Source organism: Poeciliopsis prolifica, unplaced genomic scaffold, assembly GCF_027474105.1.
Source record: "Poeciliopsis prolifica strain line A6 unplaced genomic scaffold, Auburn_PproV2 SCAFFOLD008, whole genome shotgun sequence".
In the NCBI taxonomy this organism is placed as follows: Eukaryota; Metazoa; Chordata; class Actinopteri; order Cyprinodontiformes; family Poeciliidae; genus Poeciliopsis; species Poeciliopsis prolifica.
This window is the reverse complement of record NW_026562383.1, coordinates 11,809,157-11,833,778: the sequence shown is the minus strand read 5'-3', so window position 1 is coordinate 11,833,778 and position 24,622 is coordinate 11,809,157. Positions and strand designations below refer to the sequence as shown.

Below are 24,622 nucleotides of genomic sequence, written 5' to 3'. Positions count from 1 at the left end.
AAAAGCAGATGGTGAGATCGCATGCAGTTCAATTCAGCAAAAAAAAAAAAAGAGAGTGACAGAGTGAGGGGATAGCTGGAGGGGGTGACAAGGGGAGAGCATCCTCAGCTCGCTGGAGAGAAAGGGGGAGGGAGAGAGAGAGAGGGAGAGAGGGAGCGGAACGCCAGTGCTGCCCGTCCTCATATTTCCTTGTGCATCTGTGTGAGGCTGTGTGAGCGGCAGAGAGGGCTGAGCACATCTGACTCTGGAGGCAGCAGGGACTCACTCCACTTGGCCAAGAGAGATCGATGCTTTTACGTGGAGCCGCACAGGACGGCTGAGCGCCCTCCTGCAGAAAGTCTGCGCAGAACCGCCAAGAAATTAAAGAGAACAAGAGGCAAAGACCGAGTCCGTCACAAAGCTCCGTGCGGGTGAGTTAACTTGAGCTTCTTGTTATTTTATTTGAATGGAGCAGAGTCTGATCTGCACGTGTGAGCGACTTTGTGGTAAGTGAATGTCTACTTATCTCGGATCCTCACTCAGGCACAGTTTTGCACATTTATCAGCCTTTTGAAGTTGCTGCATCATCTCAGTTTTAAATGTTGTGCCAGAGCTTTACAGTCCTCGTCTTGGGCAGGTGATTAACTGGGAAGGCTGGCATCAATCAAGGCGTTATCACGCGGTGCAGAGGAAATCACAACAATAGTTGCCTAACGACCCTTCATTGTTGGGTTGTTGAGAGGATATTTTGCTTGCAGTGTGGTTCAAGTGGGCTGCAGGAGCTTTGTGTCAAAACCCAGGAAAATGTGTCTGCAAAGCAAGTCCCTTTTGAACAATTTAATAAGGGTGACAATATAAGCTTGCTTTGAGAACAAGAATAGACTGGTTGATGCTTATGTCAGATAGTCACTGTCTTAATTGAAGTAGATGTTTGTTGAGAGTGCCTGGTTTTTGCACTCTGTAGTTGTAAATATTTTTTATGTCTTGAAAACAATTAATAAACAACTGTAGCTCTGAATGCAATTTCCCTTATACAGATAACTCTTAACATTCTGAGTTTTTTTTTGTAAAGAAAGTGCAGTTAAGCCCCCAAAATTTTCATAGCCTCTTAGCAAATTAGCAGATTTGGATTTAATCTATTTTCATCCATCCCAAGAGTTTTTTTCCTTTCCCTGACTGTAAGTCAGACAGACACATCACGGAAGACAATTCAGGAATGTAAAAGTAGCGTCAAGTTTAATAGAAATAACATTTATTTTTATTAAAATGTTACTAGAAAACGGCATAGTAAAACTCATGGCTTTTTAAATGATCACTGGAAGATCTCTATTGATGTGACTTGTCAAATCCTTCCTTTAAAATTGATGACTGGCTTTTTGAATGTTTCCACTGTACTTTGAGTCAAAATATGTCTGGATGAGCCCCAAGTCTTTCTTGTTAGAGGATTTCTTGTCATCACCTTAATCATTTACTCAATTCACTTATTCTCTATCAGATTTAGGTCAGGACTCTGAATTAGACACTCCAAAATGTTTCTACTTTTAATCAGAAGAAACGTGGATAAAATTAATGGATCACCGTAAACTCAAATCCACAATTGATATATAGACTTTCAGTCTGAACTGCAGTTTCATTATGATCCCAGTTGCTTTCTTTTGCAACCCAAAAATGACCTTTTTCTGAGCATGGTTGATGTCATTTCTTAAATGTATATGCACTGTAATATTTTGACTAATTACAAAGCTTTCAGACTGTTAGAGAAATTAATTAACTTGTCATTTTATCTCATATAATTCAGCATGTTTCAACTACACTCTCTTGTTGGCATTTAAAGTTGATGTTGATGTACATACATTGAATTGTGGTTTGAAATATCGTGTCCTGCTTGAATGGTCCCCTCATCCATCTGAACGTGTCTCCATTCCTCTTTCAGTCTCTGCTCCTCTGCCTTTGTAACACCCCCCAACACACACCTCCACCCAGTGTTTTGCTGTGAAGGTTATTGCCATATATCGAGCTGGTTTAATTTGTCAAAGTCCGACAGACATATTGTCCATGGTCAGAACAGGAGAACAGGTTGAGGCTGGGGATTCAATTCAGTTAGATAATGGCACAATATTGAAAGCAGAGGTGATGCATTCAGCTCTGGACCTGTCTGGAGGAGGACAGACTGAGAGGAGAAATAGGCAGATGTGGTGAAAAATAGGAACACAAGCAGAGAGAAAACCATCATTTCATATAAACGCAGAGACTGATCGGTTGATTTCCAAGGATTTTTTTTTTCCAAGGTGATATGATGCTTGCGAATGGGAAGACTTGAGGTTATCATTCCTCACACAAAGCTTGGCTTTCCCTCTCTCCCATGTGAGACCACTACCATTAAGCTGCAACACAAAATGTGAGGGATCGCTCACTCTTTTTATCCAATCGTTCTCATTGTGATTGCTGTGGACCATTTTTCTGAAGTTTCTTCACCTCACCGGCTGTTTACCTGTTCGAGTCTTTGCACTGGCTTTTATTGTCACATATCTTTATTCAAAATCACATCGATTTCTTCTCCTGATTAAATAACGATGATGTCAAAGTTGAGTTTGACATCTTAATATTAGTTTGTCCAGTGTATTTTACCTTCTATGTTGTTTTTAAAAATTGTGTTTCATTTCTGGATTTCTGATTCTATGTTTAACACATTACATCTTACAGAGTCAAACAATCTATACAAATACTTGCTCGAGTCTTTCACACATTCTAGTTTGCATTTGGTGAGAGTCAGTTGAGATAAGAGCCTGCGCTTTAGTCTTTGAATTGCAAATGATTTCAGTAAATTACTCCAGGAGCAGGTGGTATTAGTAAAGTATTTGCCATACTCCCTCCTTTTCAGGCCTATCACCACTGTTCTCTCTCCTTTCTGACTCTTTTCCATTTGTTTCACTGCCAATGGGCAGCTGAACGAGATTGCAATTGTCTGCGTTATAATTAATAATTTACATAATGCTTTATTTTGATGGGAGTTTTATTCCCCCACCACAGCCCCCCTCACGTTAATGTTAATTGTGTTAGCTAAGCTATACGGTCATTACTTATTGTTAGGAAGAGAGTTAAACGCGTTCATATCCAGCTGTAATTATCGACTGCGGCGTCCATCAGATAATGTGCAGATTTAAACACAGTGGAAGAGAATGAACAGAGATAGAAATCTTTAACCATTGGTTCTAATATCCATCACACAAGTGTATTACCAATTAGATTAGTGCGACGCCACTACAGAAACAGCAATCTGGAGGTTGTTGTACAAACATGAAAACAAATGCTTATAATTGAGCATAGAATCTGAATTAGGGAGATTGTTTTTTCATATTTCTAAGGACCGTGTCTGAAGCCTGTTTTAACATTATATCAGTCTATGTGCTGAATCCTGAGTATGCAGCTTTGATTTATGTTTTCAAGGTGAAGGAGCAAGACATGGGCATTTGTCTGAACAAATGCCAACTTTTTCCTCTCTGTCACTTTCCTTCCATCTTTTTGTTTACTTGTTCTGTGCTGCTTATCTGCTTTCCTTCACTTACAGTTCTCTCCATGAGATGTCACACGTATAATAATCTGGCTTGTGCAGCGTATGAGTGTGCAAGATGTGGATGTCAAGTCAATTTCATGCCAAATTATTATGCATTCATCACCATATTGTCGTTGTGTATTGTGAAATAATTAAATCAACTTTGCCATAAATTTAATTTCGGTTAAAGATATTGCACTCTTTTATACTTTTGTTTTTTTAAGGAATGTGTCCTCAAATCTGAGTTGAAAACTGGTTCAAATTAAGATCTAAGAGTAATTAGATTAATGTACTGCACATACCACAAAACTTGCTTTGTAAAACTCTGTTATGCTTATAGTAGATAATTGATATATTAAGTATGCTCCTGCTAAAATGCTAGGGTCTTGTGATAGCACATTGAACCACAATATGAACTTTTTATACCTTAAATGTGACTTACATCATGTAATTTTAGGTGAAAGACAAACATACCTTTTTAGGATAAAAATATAAAATCACCTTTAGGTTCAGTTTAAGTAAACATTCTTCTTTAGCAGGATTCTAACACCATGTCACACCTCGACTTGGCGATATTCGCCTACTCCCATTTTTTACTATTTTTTTCAAGATGTGTGAAAAAAAGCTATTCTCTACAGTCTTTTGAAGACCATTGGACTGACTTACTTGAGAATAAAAAAAAGAACCTATGTAATTCTGTTTTGTTTTACACATGTATAATTACGGCTTGGCCCTATTAAACAAAACCCACTTTTTTAGTTTGAATAGAAAGTTACACATCAACATACTGGTTGATACCCACAAAGACGCTTTTCATAAGTGGTGAAAACACTTTCTACAAATGAGATGCTGCTGTCCAAATGTTTGGTTCATTGCTCATTGCAAATAACAGATTTAATGGAGTTGAGATGTCCATATTTTGCCAAACTGACAATTTGAGCAGCTTTACTTCAGCCAATTCATTACAGATGAGTTTTTTCATCATTACACAGATGATTTACTTTTGTATTTTTAGCAAAGCACTTTGATTTGTGCTTTGATTTGTTGGCAGCATTTACTGATATTTACACAACTTTATACATTTGTGTGGTGAAGGCTGCAGAATCTGGTGGAACTTTTTAAAATCTTATATTTACGATTATGACTCTACAGTGCAGGAGAAGCACTGATGTTGACAGCAGCAATATGCCAAAATACAAGGGAAAACAATTCTGAAAATTATTAATAGTGCAAAAACAAGTGGGATTGTTTGTTTGAAACTTTTCATTGAACAGTTGAAGTTACATTCTATCAGGGTGAATCAAACAAAAATCTAGTAAAATTGTTGAACTACAATACCTGTATTAGTATCTTGTGTTTAGCAGTTAAGCATTGTGCAGTACTGTTGTTTCCCCAAACTCTAAGTTTGTCAAGTAAACACAGCTACATTAAAAATATTTTTTAAACTAATGGAAAACATTAGTGATCTAATGCATATTGGTATAAAGCCATATTCAATAAATTCGTTCTATTATTAAAAAGTTAACTTATTCCAGTGACTCAATTCACAAAGTGAAACACATTGTATACTAAGTATATGTGTTACACACAAACTGTTTTCTAGCCTTTACTTCTAATTATGATGGTTTTCTGCATACAACTAATGGATAACCAGAATCTAAGATTTGAGTATCTCATCGAATGAAAAAGTCATTTTAAAGCAAATAATGTTTGGTTAGTAAAAAGTATGTTTAATACTTTCTTAAACGTAGTTAATTTCAAAAAGTTATTTTAAACAGAGAAGTGAGCCTTATCAGAATGCATTTTATAATTTATTGCTGATGGAAAGGTTGGTGAAAATAAAGCAAGTCTGATAGAAAACCTTTGTGAGCCTTCAAAGGAATTGAGATTGGAGCCAAGGGTCACAATCCTGTGGGGAAACAACATTAAACCTACGACCAAAGCTACGACGTAATAGTTTGAATCAAATGATGTGTCAGAATGGTCTAACCATGGTTCCAAGGTAAATCCAATTGACCTGCAGTTTAGCTAGAAAAGTGATGTTAAGAGGTACTGTATACAATGTAACTATGAAGTAGTTTCAGTTTTCAGAAGTCCAGAGTGCAAAACACTTCAGTTGCAACTGCTGCACACTGTATCTTGACTAAGTTGAATACAACCACATATGTCACTTTTCATACTTTTGCATTCTACTTTGTGTTATTCCATCATGTAAAATGCTAGCTGGTAACAAAATAAAAAAAAAAATCATTAGTAGTTTTGCTTGACATTGTATGGGTGCATTGGTATTAGATTTGTGTATGTAGAATGGTTCTCTGACAATGGATTAAGCTCTCAGAGTTTCACTTTTGTAGAGCAAATTTGATTCAAATTAAGAGTGAGGGGCATCAGTATAAAAATGAATATTGGATTCAGCCCAAATCATTTTATCTGACTAATGTCACCAACATGCCTAATATATGTAGATATTCATGGATACCACACACACCATAACGTGCAGATGATTTTACTTACTGTCCTTTGCTGAAATCCATTGATCTGGTTTGAAGATCTTGATTGTAATAGTTATGCTCATAGAGTGGTCTAATTAAAGAAGGTTAAGGCTACTCCAATAAATCCTTGAGACAATAAAACATTCAGCTTCAGTTTTCTCTTCTTGCATTAATCGTTCAACCACACAGCGCTTCACAGGAGCCCAATTCACCAACAGGAGACGGGATGATTGTACCAATTATGTTCATCTTATCAAGAAGCTCGTCTGTTTGACGCCTCTGCTTCAGAAGGAGGGCAGTGCGTGTGAGCTTCTCTTCAATTTTGTAAAAAAAGGGATACAGACAGAAGGGTTGAGAGAACAACTAGTTTGCAGTTTTCGCTGAGAAGAGGAATGTCTGATTGAGCGAGGTGCTGTACATTTCCCATATGCAGTTTGTGAACGCTGTAGAGTGACAGCACTGAGTGGGTAAAACAAGAATCAATAAGGATGTCCAAGACAACCACTCTCTGCTATATGCAGGAACACCAGTAAAAGACATTTATGTTTTCAAACTGTTTTGATACCATCTACTTTGACCTCACAATCGACTGAGCTGTTAAACTTGTCGGAAGTGTATTAAAATAATTGCGCTGCCTAGCACAGAGTATTTATGGTGGTGGGACAGGGAGCGAGTATTGGGTTTTTAAGGCCTTGTGGTAGTTTTTGTTTTACTGTCTGTTAAACAGTGAGCGAAGAGAGCGAAAATGGAAAAGCTGATAGGATCATAAAACCAGGGAGAAATGTGAACTGCCCACTTGAAATAATGTGGGCAAGATGGAGGGCTTTACAGTCGAGAGGAGTGGAGATCTTTCTTCTGTTCTCTCCATCCTGTACCTGAAAGGCGTGTTTTCCACACGGGACGACACAGTGGAACTGATAAGCCTCTGATTTATATTACAAAGTGCCTTAGAGATGTGTTCACCTTGGTCTTTACTTCCAATCTGTTAAATCACAGACGTATAAATTTCTTCTTTTGCCAGAAAGCTTCAAACAGAGTAGAGAGAGTTCAGAGTTCAGCCGAAGCTCCTTGTTGAAGTGTTGCTGCTTAGCTTATGGTTTTTATTATGAAGTACTTTGGTGCAAAGGTTTTATTTTTATCCTTGCATCTTCCTATGCGCTCTATGATTTACAGTTGCTGGGGGAGGCCACGTTAATGTTCTTCATTAGCTAAACTGTCTGTATCTAAATTGGTATTCTTCCACTTCATCAGCTACTTAGCATCTGGTGTTATCTCTCCCTTGTCCATCTTTCTCACTCTCTCATTTCTATGCCACTTTTCTTTCTCATATGTTTGTCCAGCCTTCAGTTTTTTGTTTGTTCCCATTCTCATATGGCTTCACTTTCAATTCCAGAAATAATCCTTAAAGGTTTTCTATCTTTTTCACAATCTTTGAATGATATTTACTGCTCTAGTCATGTGCCGGTGTTTGTGCATGGACTTTATATCAGGACCAGTGCATGTGTCTTGTGATATCTATAAGCTCATTGCTGCATGTATGTCCTTAGGGAGAAGGGAGTGTTTCAGATGACCTCTGTGCAGCTTGCTTTTAGTCCCTTACTGTAAAGTAAAAAGCCTCAAGTTCAGGCGGGAGCCCCCTCCAGGCAGCCTGTGAAGAATGTTCATATATACAAACACAGCGGCTCAAGAGACACCTTTAGCTGGAGGGTAAAACAGCTATGGCTCACCTCGTGTAACAGCTGTGCTGCAAAAGGCCAGAAAAAAGATGATTTTTTTTTAGATCATGGCTTGATACAGTTTAAACTAGATATGCAAAAGGGCAGTTTTATTTATCTTCCTGGCATATAATGATAATTTATTGCATGTTAAAGAAACTTTGTTACCTATAGCTGTTTCAAAAATGTGGTATTCATCAGACGAAATTTGACTTTGCAATTTGACGCCTTGAAATTGGCCTCTGTCTCTTTAAGAAGCTGTTAGTTTTTCTGACATTCCCCATCAGCATGTCGTCATGACAATGCTTCTCATTATGCTGTTAACAAACTGTAGATTTAAGGTCGCTTCTACGGAGCCCCGAGGGGACATGGGGATTTCTTTTTCTTTTGCGTCCCCTCGCAAAACAGAATGTTTTGCGAGGGGACGCAAAAGTTTTGTGAGGGAATGCAAAAGAAAATAAAATTCCCCATTTCCCCGAGGGGTCTCCATACGCTTCAAATTGCTGTAGTCCAATAAAATTTTTAGCTTATTTTTCTGGATAAAATTTTATTTTTTGACATTAATTCCAGATAGATCTTTTTATGTATTAATTGTGGTATAAAAGCCTCATGTAGGATTTTATTATTATTATTTATGTATTTACTTTTTTACATATTGACTTGATATGTAATTGACTATTGTCCGGTTGTGCTTTGCCCATGCTTTACCCAAGATCTTCCCAATGTTATATGATTTAGTTTGGAGGTAAACATGTTCATTTCTGGAACACAGATCTGAAAAATGACTGGACTTTGTATTCTTAAATGCACTTACTTGTTTGAACAAATAATGTGGCACCTTCAGGCATCTATAAATTCTACCCAAGGATAAAGCAGACAGTTGAAGGTCTACGATTTTCTTCCAGGTATCTAGGCTGATTATTTATTTTTTTATTTTTTTTTGTGATTTTCACATTGCTTCAACAAGCAGAAGCTGAGCCTTTGGGATGTGTTAAAATACACCAAGTGTGCTTTCAAATAAGTGAATAATACATCAGTTGTTTAAGAAGCAAAAAATTATGTTTGAGTCTAAGCTGTCCCCAAAAAAGGAGTAGAGGCATAGTAAAATTATCTACAAAATGAAAATATTTGGTAATTAAAAATTATTTTGGTAATAGTAACTGATCTCATGCAGGGCTTTGTGTGTACAAGCTCGGCTTTAGGAATCCGACATATTGAAACATATTTAAATGTCTCCCTCTTATAAAACCTAGACTGATAAGGCGAAGACAAATTATTCGCTGAAGGAAATTGGCCCCTAAAATCTGGCCTGAATACATTAATTATTCTGTAGTGCTGGTTCATTGTGATTTGAATTTGCATTTATAGAGATTTTTCCAATGGCACAGTCTTCTTGAAGACAAAAAGAAATAGTTCAAAATATAATGTTTTGGTGAATAAAAATATAATATGTCAACCACATCTGCTTGCTGCAGTCATAGAGAAATCTGGACACAGAGATAAAGAGCCAGAATCAGTTCAGTTAGTCACTGTATAGACTACAAACAGATTTTACCCTGAAATATTCTATATTTGCAAATGTTTTCACTGACATGGTGTACATGACATGTCTCCTCTCCTCCCCTAATTACTGTGTCAAACTGGCAGCCTGAAAACAAAACTGTCAAGTCAGAATAAAAATATCTTCCCCAAGTTATCGTGGAAGAAAACCTGGCTGCTTTTCTTCTCAGAGTGAGGAAGACGCATAGTCTGGATGGAGTGAGTAAAAAATGTCTTTTTGATGTTTAAGTACATCATCCAGTGTGTCAGTGTGGAGCGAGAAGTGAAGAGCATGCACAGCGTCGAAAGCTTTTGCAGCCAAAGATGTTTTTAAAATCTGTTGGGGAAAGTCCAGATTTGGTCTAAAAGTCTATGTTTTGCCACGCAAAATCTATTCTGCTTGAGCAAACAGCACATCACCCAAATGTTTCTATGTTTTAGAAACTGGGCTGACACAGAGAATTTGTTTTCTGTTGTCCAGTTGTCCTTTAAAACCATGGACAAATTTGTCTAATCTCAAATTAACAAACCTTCTTTATAATGATAGAGTAATGGCTGTGGGACAGTCACCATTATTGACATGTACACATGTACAAAAAGCTAAGACAATAGACCTTTCTTTGATGTATGTAGCTTGAACATGTTTTTAATCAGATATCAGGGAAAGTACTAGTTTTTCTTTTGCTAATAAATAAAAAAAAAAACCTACTCCCCAAACTTTTGCTTCACACTGTTGGTCAAATGGATGAAGTCCTGGTCCTAATTTATTATTTATTATTTTAAGAAAGACAAATGTGCCTGTCTGATGTTTTTGTTCAGTTTCTGCTGGAAGTTCATTTAGTGCTATGGAAATTAATTGGGGTTATTTTAAGCAACTTGACAACAACAAAAAAAAATCTAAACATTTAGTTTTATCATTATCAGATATCCATTTGGTTGTTGCAATTGATACACAAATGAATTGATGCCAATGATATTTACCCAGTATTATTATCAACACTCATGGTATGAAGGCTCAGACTGAAGACTGTCACTTTCATAATCTATGGCTCTATAAATTCTTGATGGCTGTGATGGAGGTGGTGAAATAAAAGCAACACTGTTCATTATGAGGCCACAACTTGCTCATTAATGTGCATATGCAAAAATAAACCTGGGGCTTTGGATTCCAAGCCTTACTCTTTGAGGAGCAGACTGGGAAAATTATGCACTTTTAATATTCAAATACTGCTAACAAACTTAGCGTTGTCATTCTTAGTCAGGTTTTAATACAGATGTCTGATAGGCACCCATATCATATCTGTAAGAATTATGTTGAGCATGTTAAGCCTTAGTTGGAATATGTGCTGTTATTCTTTTTAAAATCATATAAATTAGACCATGTCACATGTTTTTGTTTTTAGCTTTTTGTGTGAATTTCATAATGTATAATATTTTTTAAGTTGCCATACTAAAATAATATCATACTGACCTACACCTTGAAAAAGATCAAGAGACACTAAACAATAAAAACTGAAGTATTCCTTTTTTAGTACAATATATACTTTCTCTCAGGTCAATATTTTTTGTACAAAAAAAATCAGATATCAGGGATATCTACTTAACAGAAACATGGTTGACCGTCATCATTAAATTGACATTGAAATTCAATATCAATCTGTTGGCATTGAGCATTTATTGTCCAAAGCTCCATATAAAAGCTGTTCTCATTCTTCTTGCTCACTGTCCTGCCTTCAGTTATTCTATAGTGGAAGAAAAAATGTTTTCTGAAAGCCTATACATTTAATTTAATATGCAGAACAGAGCAGTTATAGATAGGTATGCATCAGATATAACTTGTAGCAATTTGGACAGAATACATTTTGTAGTACAGAAAACGCCATTTGTTATTTTTGCAAGAAAACAATATGAACTTTGTTTGAGAAACTCTGTATCCTTTTTATAACACAGGGACTTTATTCTATAGTGTCTCGCTCCTCTGTGTCATCAATAGGTTAATGCCTTTGAGCTTTCCTACAATTAATGGATAAATAAATAAAATTCACAAGGCAAACATTTTTGCAAAGAAATCAGATTTCTCTTAGACTACTACTTTAAATGCACAAAAGTCTTGGAAATCCAATATATGATCACATAATTTTCAAGCCAACCTTTATAAAACAGTGTCTATGCTGCATTTGAACAGTTCTTTCTATAAGCTATAAAATGCCAGAGCTACAAGCTTTTGAAAATATGATTGCTGTTATTCACTTTAAATATTTTGCAAGGAACCAAACTTCTTTCACAGTTATAGTTTACACACAAAGGCAGCAATTTTCACAAGTTTTCATTCTTTGCATAATGACTAACAATGACTGTTCTGGAGCTACTCTCAGATTTCACTGCAAACTATTTTACTTATTTTTTTATTCAAACAATTCAGTTCAGTTTTAATGGTTGAATTTGTGTGGCTTTGTCAGTTGCGGATTTCTAAAATACTCATTCAAACCCAATGAACAGCAGACATATTAAGTGTTTATAGAGCTTTCTTTTAATCTTAGAATGTCTATTATTGGAATTTCCTTTTAAATAACTGTAATTTTATAGATGAATGATTGCTGTGCCAAAGTGTTTCCAGTAGATTTAATTTAAAATAAGTTAACCCTCAAGTCTGAAATTACACTTGCTGTGAGGTTAGGACATTTAACATTCTTTTATGCTGAATTTGTAATCTCATTATATTATATATATTATATTATGTATTGATAATTTTACAGATTAACATAATCTGTAAAATGTGATTTGAAACTGTCTTAATAGTTTTGGAAAGTAATAAAATATTTTCTGTTGGACTTGACCAAAGACATTACAACCAAAAAGTAAAATGTAGCACAAGTTATTTTTCCTACAATATTATCTTTTTTCATTCAATTTTATCAGATTTCTGGACCAGCAAAGAAAGTGCAAGGAGCTAGTACAAATACACGTACTGTACATGAAAACATTGTGCAATAGAGTAGACTTCAGCAAATATTTATATTATGTTCTAATCCAGTCTCATATACTGGATCGGGATTGTCAACAAGTTTTGTTTTTTTTGTTTTGTTTTTCTTTGATGGGTTGGGGCCAGCAGTCGATGCAGCACATAGCTAATAATATATAAATAAAAACTCCCCATTACCAAACCCATTTCTAAGCCTCTGCTGCTTTTATGATGATTTATATCATACACACTGGGCATATTTTCTTAAAATTAATCAAGCAATTGCAACTCAATATTTTGGAGTCAGAGGGAGACTGTTATAATGAGGAAGGATGAAATGCAGCACTGTTTTTATAGCTAGTCCTAATGCCATTTTCAGTCCTTATGGAACAGTTAAAGATTTTACACACGAAGGCAGCAATTTTCACAATTACATGAGAATACTTTATTATGTAACTTTATGCCACTGATTTTTGAAAATTAGAATAGCTGGGGAAAGTCCAAAATATACTCTCTATGATGATTTATATCCTATGCAAGTGAGTCTCTGAATCAGTCAATATCTTTACTCAGATTGATCAAGGGGAAAACATATTTTGATCAGGGGAGGCTTTGTTTCTATTGCCAGCATTTTACCAGCTGTACGTATGGTTTCCATGTAAGCCAATTTACAAATTAGAGGTAATAAGATATTATAGTCTTCTGGGATTTTCTATAAATTGAATCAAAATCACAACGGAGTCCCATAATTATGACCAAGGGGAGCTGTAGCTGTTGTTCATACCTGGAAAACATCTCTGTAATACAAAAATGTTAATATCATTTTCAGGTCCTATTTTATATATATATGAATTTACTCGTGTTACGCTACTGTGAAAAAACAGTTATAATTGCTTATCATTTTTTATAAAATTCTTCTTCTCATAAAACAGAGAAACTGTTTACATATAATTATTTCCTTTGCATCCAAAAATAAAATGAGTAGGAAGGACACATTTTGATATATATCTCTTTTTTTTTAGTGCTTAAAAACTAGACATTTACTCTTCCTTCAGGGTTCTATCATTCCTTTTGGTGAAAAAAATTATTTGAAAAAATATATTTTGACTTTATTAATACATTTTTGTAAGATGTGCAATGAGGGAGTTTCCCCCCTTTTTTCATCTTCAGGGGTCACCACATCAAATCATCTGTCTCTATTTAGTCTAGTGCTTCTCAGTTCAGGTTCTCAGGCCCCTCTGCCCTGCATGTTTTAAGTGTTTTTGTTCTGCCACACACCTGACTTGAATAAGTGGGTGATTAACAAGCTTCTCCAGTAGTTGATGGCATGCAGAGGAGGTGATTCAATTATTTGGATCAGGTGCGCTGGAACAGAAATGGATCTAAAATATGCAGGGAAAGGGAGCCTGGGGATCGTAATTGAGAAACACTCATTTAGTCTCATCTTCTGCATCTTCTACCATTGCATTAACTAACTTTGTCATTTTTCATCACATCCATAAATCTTGTTTTTGGTCTTTCTCTGGGGAACCTGTCCTGTAGCTTAAATCTCACCATCTTTCAACTGATATAATCATTGTCTCCCCCCTGAATATGTCCAAACCATCTCAGTCCAGCATCTTTGGCTTCTTCTGCAAAATATCTAACTTGAGCTGTGCCTCCTGATGTACTCATTCCTGATCCTATCCATCCTCATTACTGCTAGAGAGATCCTCAACATCATAACCTCCAGCTCTGCCTGCTATCTTTCCTTTACTGGCCCCGTCTTTAAGCCACACAACATCTATCACTGATGTCTTGTACAACTTTCCTTTTATTCTCGCTGATACCCTTTGATCACAGCTGACACCTTTCTCCACCCAACATCCAATATGCTTGTGTACCCAACTTCACTTCTTTTCCACATTCCCCATCGCTGATCTGGACTTTTCAGCCTAATCTTCAATCCTCTCTTTCGCATACCTCTGCCTCTCCTGCCACTCCTGTCTTCATTCAATGAATCTCGCTTTGTACTTCCCTGTTAGCATTTTGAAAGCAAAAAATTCATCTGTAGCTTTAAAAAACAAACAAACAAAAATATTGAGTGATCAAGCAATTTCTGTACTTATTTTTGTACTTTCCTTTATGTGAAATAAATGTCATCCTCAGATAACTGGCGGTGGATTAAAATGTGCTGCATGACTGCTGTAAATTTATTAGATACTGAAGCAAATAATTAAAGCTTTCCAAATGTGTTGGGGTTCCCTTCAGAAATGTTTGTAATGTAACAAAAATAAATCACATTCACCACTAAGCTTTTTCCTTTCATGTGAGAAAAATATTCAAAAATAGTCCAAAACAAACAAAAGAAATTATTGCTACTTTAGTTTTAAAGTTACATAAGCTCTAAATTAGTAATTAAAAACATAATACCATACTGCACAGTAAGCAATCTTTTGACAAGTATACTTGTACACAATGTTTACCAGTATGAATGTTAGGTCTGATAATGAACTCATTTTAAGTGCATAATCATGGCAGTATGCATTCACATATATTTCTATCTAGGTCAAAGGGATTTTGTGCTATTTCTTACAAAAACAATTAATGTGAGCAGTGGTTCTCAAATACCTGTCCATGAATAACTGAGTACAGAGCATCAACAATGTAGCGGCAGCTTTTTTGCTACTTTTACACCTTTGTAGCAATTAAATTGGTGTACCTTTAATTATTGTGGTGGTATTCAGCCACGAACTGCTTGAAACCAAATGACTTCCTGACAGCTACAGGGTCACAAGCCAGTATGTACTGCTGGGACGCTGATTAAATTCACCCAATAATTAAGCAGACATCATTGATTCCCTGCGGAGAAATGGAGAGAGCTTGTGTGTGAGAGAGAACCTTTCTCTGTGTCCCTGTGCTTCCTGTAGCCCCTGCAGCGTTGGGCCAGTCAGATATGCGTAATTTGGGAAATGAGCAAAGTCGATTCCACTTAAATAGACAGTGGTGGTTGGACACATCGATGTTCCATGCGTTGTTGACTCCTGTCATTTTCCTCCTCTCTGACTTCCTCTGTATAATCAACAGAGAGATCGAAGCGCATCAAAAGTTGTGTCCCAGATTGTGACTGTTTGAGTTTATCATGACATGCAAGACTTTAAAAATAAATGTTCAAATAGTAGCACACTATGAGTGAGATATGTCTTTGTGTGAGATTCTGAATACGTCACCGATTTATGCTTTGACAGTCATGACGATACTGGTTTCCTCATGGACACATTGCCTAACATGTACATGTGTTGAGTGTAATGACTAAGGGCTTTGCACATGCTAATAAGAGTGAGGCCAGTGATTAGTGAATAAATCTAGAATTAAATTATGTGGATTCAGTACTGCTATTGTCCATGCCTTTTTTTTTTTGTCTCTGCCAGTGTTGTTCGCCTGCACATTTCTGTTGACAGGCATTGTGCACACCACTCATTACTGTCACCCACATTAGATTGCCACAAAAGCTGCAAGCTATTTTCTCTTGCGGTAACTACTCTAGTCATGCAGCTTGGGGTTCCAGGTTTTGCAAATGTCACTTTTTCTGTAAAAAGTAAAAACTGGTGAATATTCCAAGAACCCTTGCCATAAAAAGCTAAAAAAGAAACAAAAGCAATTTAGCTTAAATTTGGGAAAAATACTATTGTTTTTCTTTGTTGTGGTTGGATAAACCATTCTACGCGTTTAATAATCAGTCTGATATACAAGTAACTGTAGTTTAAAAGTTTTGATGTTCTGATTAAATTTTTGTCACCAGTAAGAAGTTACAAAACAGGAACTTCAGCATCATTAGCCCGTGGAGGGATTCTTGTTTTGTCTGCTCCTCTCTTCCATTAATTGTTCCTGACAAGCAGGAAGTGAAAAGTGTTGTTTTTTTTTCTTAGTGTATTAATCTTATAACATTCACATCTACAGGTCATAATAAAAGCATACACTTACTTCACCAAATGGAGTGTCATGTTGGGAGGAGCGAAATATCGCTGTGTGAAAGTGTTTTTGAATAAAAAAGCATTTTAGCATTTTAATAACAGATCTCATAGCAGGAGAGTACAAGCTCATTTTGCTGACTGACTATTCAGAAGAGAAGAAGAAAACAAGTGAAAGAAAACCCTTTTTTTCCTTTTTTTTACCTTTATGTCACTGCAATTATTTTGTGCTTGTCCCACAGAGAACAATTATCTAAATGAGGAAAACGGCAGATCTCTGCATGCTATTTCTTTAGAACTTCATCTTGAGATATGATTCTTGGTTTTATTCTTTTGTTGTGTGGTTGGTGTTACTGTTTGAATGGGAGTATTATTGTCAGTGTTGGCACACACAGTTTTTGCGGTCACAAGAAATTGTGCTGATTATGACAGTCGAGTCCTGGAAGAGCTTAGTGGCCAGGAGCAGATGATGCTACTTAAGTCTCAATTTTTGCAGTTTAATAGATAGTAGAGCACACTTTGCCTTTGGGCACACTTTGCCTTTAGGGCTTTCACTGTACAACAATGTGCATGGTGCGTTTCCACAACAGATGTTAACTCGCATCAAGATTTATGTTTGGTTCTGCATATACTTTTTGTGAGATTTGCTTAATAACTGTGGCAGCATGCAAAAGGTGACAGATCATAGAAAGTCTAACACTTTGACATCAATTGTGTGATTAAATTTTACAGTTTATTAATTGCTTTCAAATGCAGGCATATGGGTGATAATCACAATTACAGCTTTAAAGATTATTGTAAAGTGATGTTTTTGCATTTAGCAATGCATAATCATGACTCTTATTTGTGTGTAAGTTGATGATGATAAAAATGTTATTGCTTTTTCTTAATCATATTAACTTTCAATGACATTATGGTTTAGTTCTTTACACACTCCACTCAAGCTTAGCTTCACTTAAACACCTTAAGTCAAACTGCATCCTCACTGTCATTAGAGATTTGGTTCAAGCTAATTTCCAGTTTTTCTTAAATGTAATCTTAGCATAAACACTTAACAGACCATCTTGCTTTTTTTTTTTGTGTTTTTTTTGTTGTTTAATTTTATGAAGACATTTTAATTTGCAGTTTCAACAATACAAAAATATTTAAATGCCATCAAACCCAGACAAAACCCTGAGCCAATTCTTATTTGTTCATAATTTACTTGCATAGATTCAGACTTCAAAGATTTTGTAGAATGGTACTAGATAATTCAAGCTTAATAAATATGTGTCTCAGCTTTTCTTTTGGATGTTTGCTTCTGTTTTACTCTTTTTTTTCCTGTCCATTATTCCATTTTCATTGGAATCAAGCTTTTCGTTGTTGAGCCACAAAAAAAAAAAAAAAAGAAGACAAAATAAATAAAATATGTAAAATAAAACCCTTTCGTAAATACCAGAGTTGAATCTGCTCATTTCACACAACTTACTATGATTCTTAGCTCTTGGTTGAAAACATTTCTGGTCACATTAATAATTTCAAGGCAATGTGAAGCAAAAATAGGCTCAAAACGTGATGATGATGATGATGATGTTCAGCGATTGAGAGATCCTCACTAATACAGACCCATTCAATAAAATACAATATTAGCTAACACCTGACTCCAAACTGGGGGATGTGATTCATTTCTTTAGCTGATATGTGCTTGAAAGTTACATTTTCATGTTTGCCACCAATAAGTGAGGTCATATTTTTAATTTTTTTTAAATATCAGCTTTTGATAGCAAGTCTTACAAAGTGTTGACTTTGTTTAAGATCAAGCATGGGGAGTCTAATGTTTTGCACCTATACCAACATCTCAGTCAGGTGAAGCCAGCTAAAGTTATTTGTTGTTCAGGCAATGCCATGATCAGTTTGCATGACATCTGAGAGATGTTCGGGGTGCAACTTTTTGTTGCAGATTTCTGTGTTTGATTTGCATGAGGTCAAAGATAATGAAAATATTTCCACAAATGATTTTTTGCTGGGAAACCCACACAGATACAACAGTAATCCTAAAAAAAAATAATAAAAACCTTTTTTTTGGAATAGGACAGATGGCAGTTTTTCATGCTTTACCATTTCTTGTTCAGAAACCATACTCCCACTCACAGGAAGATGATTTCCTGTTAAAGCAAATTATTTTTCAGGTACGAGGACCCATCTATCTTTCAGTGCTATTCACTAAAGAGGATGAACACGTTTATTCTGTGTTCTGCCATCCTTATAAAGGACATTGATTGGTAGGATGGATTGTAGGCACACTCTTTTGTGTGAGCATAATAATTTTTTTAATAAGACAGAAAAAAAAGTCTGGCAATGTTAACATTTCTCATTACGAAGACTGTCCACCCAGAGATATTTTGCACAATGAGCTATTCTGTTCTCATTCTCCCTCACTCTCTGTTTGTTGGTCCCTCTCATGCTCATAAATTTTCTCCCTTTTTCTCCTCCTTTGTGACATTTAGCAGTTAGTTTTCAAGGGGGCTTCAGTCAACATGCCAAACCTGGAAAAGAACATAACTCTAATCATCCCTGCTGGACACAGATCAGAGCAACTCAACTGTTATGTGGTTTGTTAGTTTTGGATGCCATGCACTATTGAATTACAGAACAACAACAAAAAATGTGCTTTTGATTTCACTTGGAGTTTGGGGTAAATTATTGTTGGTTTTTTCTTAGGTGAGCCCTGATTTCACTTGAAATCTACTAGTTGATACTTTTAAAATGTATTCTCATGGAGTTTTCTATTACAACTGGGTTTATCTGTAAGTTGATTTACAGACTTATGGTCAGTATCAGATGAACATTTTTCCCCTATTAAAGTTGACAGCTAGCTTTTCAGATCTGCCCAACAGTTTTGCAAAAGGTAGATTTGTCTTCTTATTTAAATGCAGATCCAGCAATATGTCCAACTCACAAGATGAAACAACACAGCTTCTTTTCACAAACATGTAAGTGCGACTGTGTGCGGGAAGGGGCTGGAGGTCGGGGGAGTGTCTCTGTGTTAGAAGAATAATTGTCTTGACAATGATCAGGCTGTGCATGGTGATGTGCTATTTCCCCTGGATAATTTATCTCTGAAGGACCATGAATAAATTCACTTTGAGTGGTCAGTATGGCTGGAATAGCTTATGTTTTACCAAAGTACCTTATATTTCAAACCAGAGATTGCTAAAGGCAGCCCATAATGTTCAACAAAAACAAAAAACAGATGTATGCAATGTATAGCGGTCACATAGAATCGTAAGTTGACTTGAACTTGTCTTGCTGCTTTAGTCCCTTTTTTGTTATAAAAAAAAGTAGACAGCGAAAGCTCAAAATATTTTGTAGAAGGGACTTGGGATTGGTACAAATTTTGCTAGCACTCTGTGAGACACTGGAATGTTTTGAATATTTGTTTCATACAACATTACTAGTATGTAAACTGAATAAAAATTTGTTCTTGCACTGTGACACTTGAGAAGTGAATGCATAAAGCCTAGAAATGTTTTTGAAATTTGTGTTCAGTCACATCAATGTACACAGTGGTAGCCTTGTTAATTAAATATGGATAGGGACGTCTTACAAGAAGGAGGTCTATCCTGCAGACTTTAAGTTTATTTGGTAAAGATGACCAGTTAATGTTATTTGGGCTACCAGGCATTGTCCTGGATTACACCTGGCTTTGTTTCAGCCATTAATATGGGGCCACTATCTAACCTGTCGACAATCCCACCTTAAACCCATTTTTAAGCCTATTTCCTACCTTTTTGGGCACAATATATAAATACTCACTGACAGCTGTGAGTGGCAAAAGATAATTACTTTTGCTTATCCAGGTTTTGTGTTTTCCTTTTGCTTTATTTTTCCCCATGCACTAAGTGAAAAATGTGACATTTTTGTCTTAGTGCATGCAATAAGTATTCAAAGTAAAGCTGGACACTGAGATAAGACTAAGAACCATCACATGTATCACAAGCTGCCTTTTTTTCTTGCTTCTTTTTCTTTTATTACGAGTGAAAGGATGGATGTAAAAATGCACACACCACACACCATTGTTAATAGAGAAATACACATTGGGACAAGGTCTCATTATCTAGTTCATTTCCAATTAGCAACATGACCAGTATAGAGAATGTAGCAGATTATAGAGAGGTACTATTGTTGGCTGGATGGATTTTGTGTTTCACCGCATGTTGCTGCTCAGATAGGCAGTGTGCCTAGAAACGGCAGTGGTTTAAGGAAGCAGCACTGTCTTTGGTGTGAGGAAAGTAATGCCAGGAAAATGGTGACTAAATGGCTGTTTTGTTGGCACAGCAAAGTATTTTTCCGAGAGAGGCATGGACAACTCGCCAGTGGTACCTAAAAGCTTGGCCGTAGCCGTAACCAGCTTGATACATTAAAGTGAAATGAACAAGTTTTAGAGAGTGATGCAAAGTTAGATTAAACATCAGAATCTGTTGTCTAACAGACAAAACATACAATTCTGTGCTGGATTGTAAGACATCAAATTTTTGTGTAACACAAAGTTGAAAATTTCTTACATTAGGTAAGCATGTCATGCTGGATTACCCCAAAAATATGTTGTCCAAAGTGCAAATATTTCTCACTGTCAGACTTCACATTGGAAATTCAGTCTACTTTAACTGGTTGCCACAAGCAAGTGTGAGATGGAGGTAAAAAGCCACGAGACAAATTGGATAAATGTTATTTCAGGAGAAATATTTAAATGGATGCAGGAATCTTATTGAGCTAGTCATGCTTGAAATTGGGTAAAATCTCAGACTATCAGAAAATGAAAGATTCTGTATTCACCTTTTGTAAACTCAGGGATTTCTGCCTTTGTCTTTTATGAACTTCTTAACCCATGAGACTTGTATTTTTTTGGTATGTTGAGATCATATTTGACCTGGATAAGATTATTTTAATCAAAAGCAGTGCATAGTAATTGATACTCAACACCATGTTTTGTTATTTAAGCTATTATCAATGCTGAACAGTATGCAGTCAAAGCTTATTTTTGCCTACAGCAGTATAATGGTCTTTACTCTATAGAGACTATGAAAAAGAAACCAAGGAGGAGGCATTCATGAGACAATAAGCTTGAGTGAGTGGAAATTGGCACTTTGTGTGTTTATTGGTAGCAATTCGTTATTCGAGCAAATCACCTGAGTGAGGGTATTGTGTTTGAGTCGTCCTTTCGGGATAATTTAAACATATTTGTTTGACGCAATAGAATCGAGTCAAGTACTCAATGAGAAGTCAGCCAATTAAACGTTTGTCTTGAGGGTGTTTTAAACTTAATTTTAGACCTTATTCCTCAACGAACATTCATATCAAGGGATTAGAAAAGAGGCATTTAGTTTGTTTTAGTGTTAAAATATAGACTGACTGTGATAGGGTAGAAATATTTAAGAAATGTCTTATTTTACAAAATACTCCAGCAGTTAAAGCAACGTGTATATTTTATTTTGCTGAATTTCTGTCTTTTTTTTTTTTACATCATTTTTTTTGACTGTGTGGTATAATGTGTTATATTTTGTGTTTTGTATTTTTAACAGACACTTTTAACCAGAGCAATTGACAATTATTGTAAGACAGCTGTGGATAAAGAGATTTTTGATGCTCCATGAGATCTAATGCAGCCAGCCTTTTATGAAGGCTTCAGAGGCTTGTTGGAGAACATTGACCACTTAATGAACAAACAGCATCATGAAGACCAATAAACACAACAGACACTTGAGAGAGGAGAAGTCAAAAGCAGAGTTGTATTTTAAAACAACCTCCCAAAATTTGGACATCTCACTGAGTACTGTCCGATCCGTCGTGAATAAATGGAAAGAGTATGGCACAACCTACCAAGAACTTGTTCTCCTCCTCCTGAGCTGACAGGTGGGGATAAGTATATCATTAATCAGAGAAGCAGCCATGAGGCCCTCGGTAGCAGCAGAGGAATTTCAGAGATCCATATCAAAAGTGGGCGAATGTGGCAGAGTAAACATTAGTCGTCATGCATTCCCAAAAACTGAGCTTTATGGAAGAAAGACAAAAGCAACAGCAACATGTGAAGAAGGTCAGACAAGATTAAAATTCAACTTACTCTTTTCCTGTGTTAGTCAGACTGGTTGTGAATAACTTTTATTTTTCATCTGTTAAACATGAGACATTTTTTTGTTGAAGTACAAAATGACATCGCATTAAAATACATTGCAGCATGTGGTTGTAATGTGGGGAAAAAATAAATAAATAAAGAAGTCCAAGTCGTATGTTCTGCAAAACATTTAGCTTTTTTATTATCTGTTGCTTATGAACCCTTCAGTAGCTTTTTCAAGTTTTAGTTATTACCTTTATCAGTGGTAGTGTACTTTGTGTAGTGAAGTGCTTTTGCAATGGAAAATAAAAGCATGAGTTGGATTCATCATTTAAATCTTGAAGATATATTTATAGCATGTGAATGTGGATGACTGAATGTAGTGTAAAGTCCTTTGGAGTCCTTTGGACTAGATGAAGTGTTGTACAAGTGCAGACCATTTAGTTAAGAGGTATGAAGGGATATTAAATAAAGAAATGTAATATGTGACTACATGAACATAGAGATGCTTGAACATGTTTTTTTCTGAATATTAAAATACTTGAATGCAAGTTTAACTTGTTGAAACTGATGGCTTCACAATAAAATACATTGTAGCATGTGATCTCCTAGGAGATCTGTGTCAGTCTCAGAGTCAGCATTTTGTCCTTGTTTTATGCCTTTTTCCCCATTCAATCCTTAACTCCTTGTCTTCCGTTTTAGTCTCCCTTTGTCTGGTGTCTTTCGTCACACTGACTAACACAATTAATGTCCTTCGAAGTCTGCCAGGAGGCCCGTTCACCTACCACCCCAGAAAAATCTGGATGTCTCATCCAGGCAACTGTAGTTCTTTGGTTCCACTTTGGCTTAGACCAGTTGCGTCATTGTGCAATTGTTCGTTCTTATTTTATGGTTTGTTTGACCACTTTGGCTCCGGTGTTGTCTGTGGGCAAACCTGGGGATGGAGTTCACACAGTTCACTCCTTTCTGCCAAAGTCTTTTTGAGTTGCTGTGCTTCACTCTTTCTTGCCATTGTGTGTCTTTCTCCCCCAGACACTCACACTGTATTTCTCACCAGAGACTTGGTTGTTCAGCACCAGACATAATTCAAAAAGCAGACAAGAACTCCTTGTTCACTGTTCCATATCAGTCAATTACTCAGTTTGTATTTGTGTGTTTGGAGGGTACTGGCGATCTGTGTGGAAGTGTGTAAATGTGCCAAAATGAGGCACAGAGTGGTGAATGTCTGTGTGTGGCCGGGTGTCATTCCTGACTGTGCTAACGAACAGACTATCAGTGTCCTAATTTTCATGTTGCTTAGAGGCTTGTTTCCAGTCTATAGATGAATCTGACAGTGATCAATAAGCTACTGTGTCTGTGCAGGGTACAGGGGCTTTTGTTTTGCAGTGTTTGCCTGTGCGGATGGATCCGCATTCTTTTGGATCATTAAGCTCTTCTGGGGGCGACACGGCTCTGTTTTCATTCGACATCCGTCAGGGAACGAGGTAGTCATGCCATTGAAACATCTGAGTCTTGACATGATAGATAATCAGCACATACTACAGAACATTGTTTGATAGCATGACTTTACATGACAGGCCTCTGAAGGGAGTTGACAGGTTTTTCTTTTTCTGCTTTTTCGGCGCTTCCAGAAGAGCCTGAAATGGCTATGATGACTCATTAATTAATGTGCCTCTTTCAGAAATAACTTCATTCTAGCCCTCACAATGTCTTCCCCTCCGTTAACTTTTCCAATATTTTTAAAATCCTTTCTGGGATTTTGCCAAGGAACTTATCCCAATAAAAATCTGAGTGACTAGGTTGAAGATATTTTTAAAAATATATGCATTTTAAAAGATTTTAGTCAGATTTATCCCCATTAAGGTGGCATTTAAACATTATTGATATTGTTCTATTTAATATCTCTTTGATATCTAATCTCATTTGATGACAAATCAGAAACAAACTTCCAGATATTTAATGAATAGACATGCTATCATATTTAAATTTTCTAGAAAAATAGTGACAAAGATTTAGCATATGAGATTACATTCTGTATAATATTAAATAATGTAAAATAAAATACAACCCTAAAAATATGAAATCATTTTCTAGAAATAGTACAGAGAAACATAATTATACAAGAAGAAAATTATCAAAACAGAATAGAAAACCAAAACTCCAACATTTGTGGATCAAGACAAGTATTCCACCTCTTATGGTGAAATACTTGTCTTGAAAATGGTGTGGAAGCAACATTGATTTATTTTAAAACCAATTGATAACCATGTAAAAATATATATTTTTCTCCAGCTATAAACAATTTTGATGACAAAAATGAACACAGGTACATTAAGGATCT

At 36.0% G+C, this 24,622-nt stretch overlaps 1 protein-coding gene across 4 annotated transcripts in view; it reads left to right on the top strand.

The window, feature by feature from the left end:
• Positions 1-203: 203 nt before the first annotated feature.
• The window catches only part of tnr (tenascin R (restrictin, janusin)), a 161,706-nt gene continuing 137,287 nt past the window's right edge, over positions 204-24,622 (top strand). For all 4 annotated transcript variants that reach the window (XM_055032646.1, XM_055032647.1, XM_055032648.1 and 1 more), the window contains exon 1: positions 204-410. The gene's annotated coding sequence lies outside the window, so the exon portion shown is untranslated. The remainder of the gene's footprint in view (positions 411-24,622) is intronic.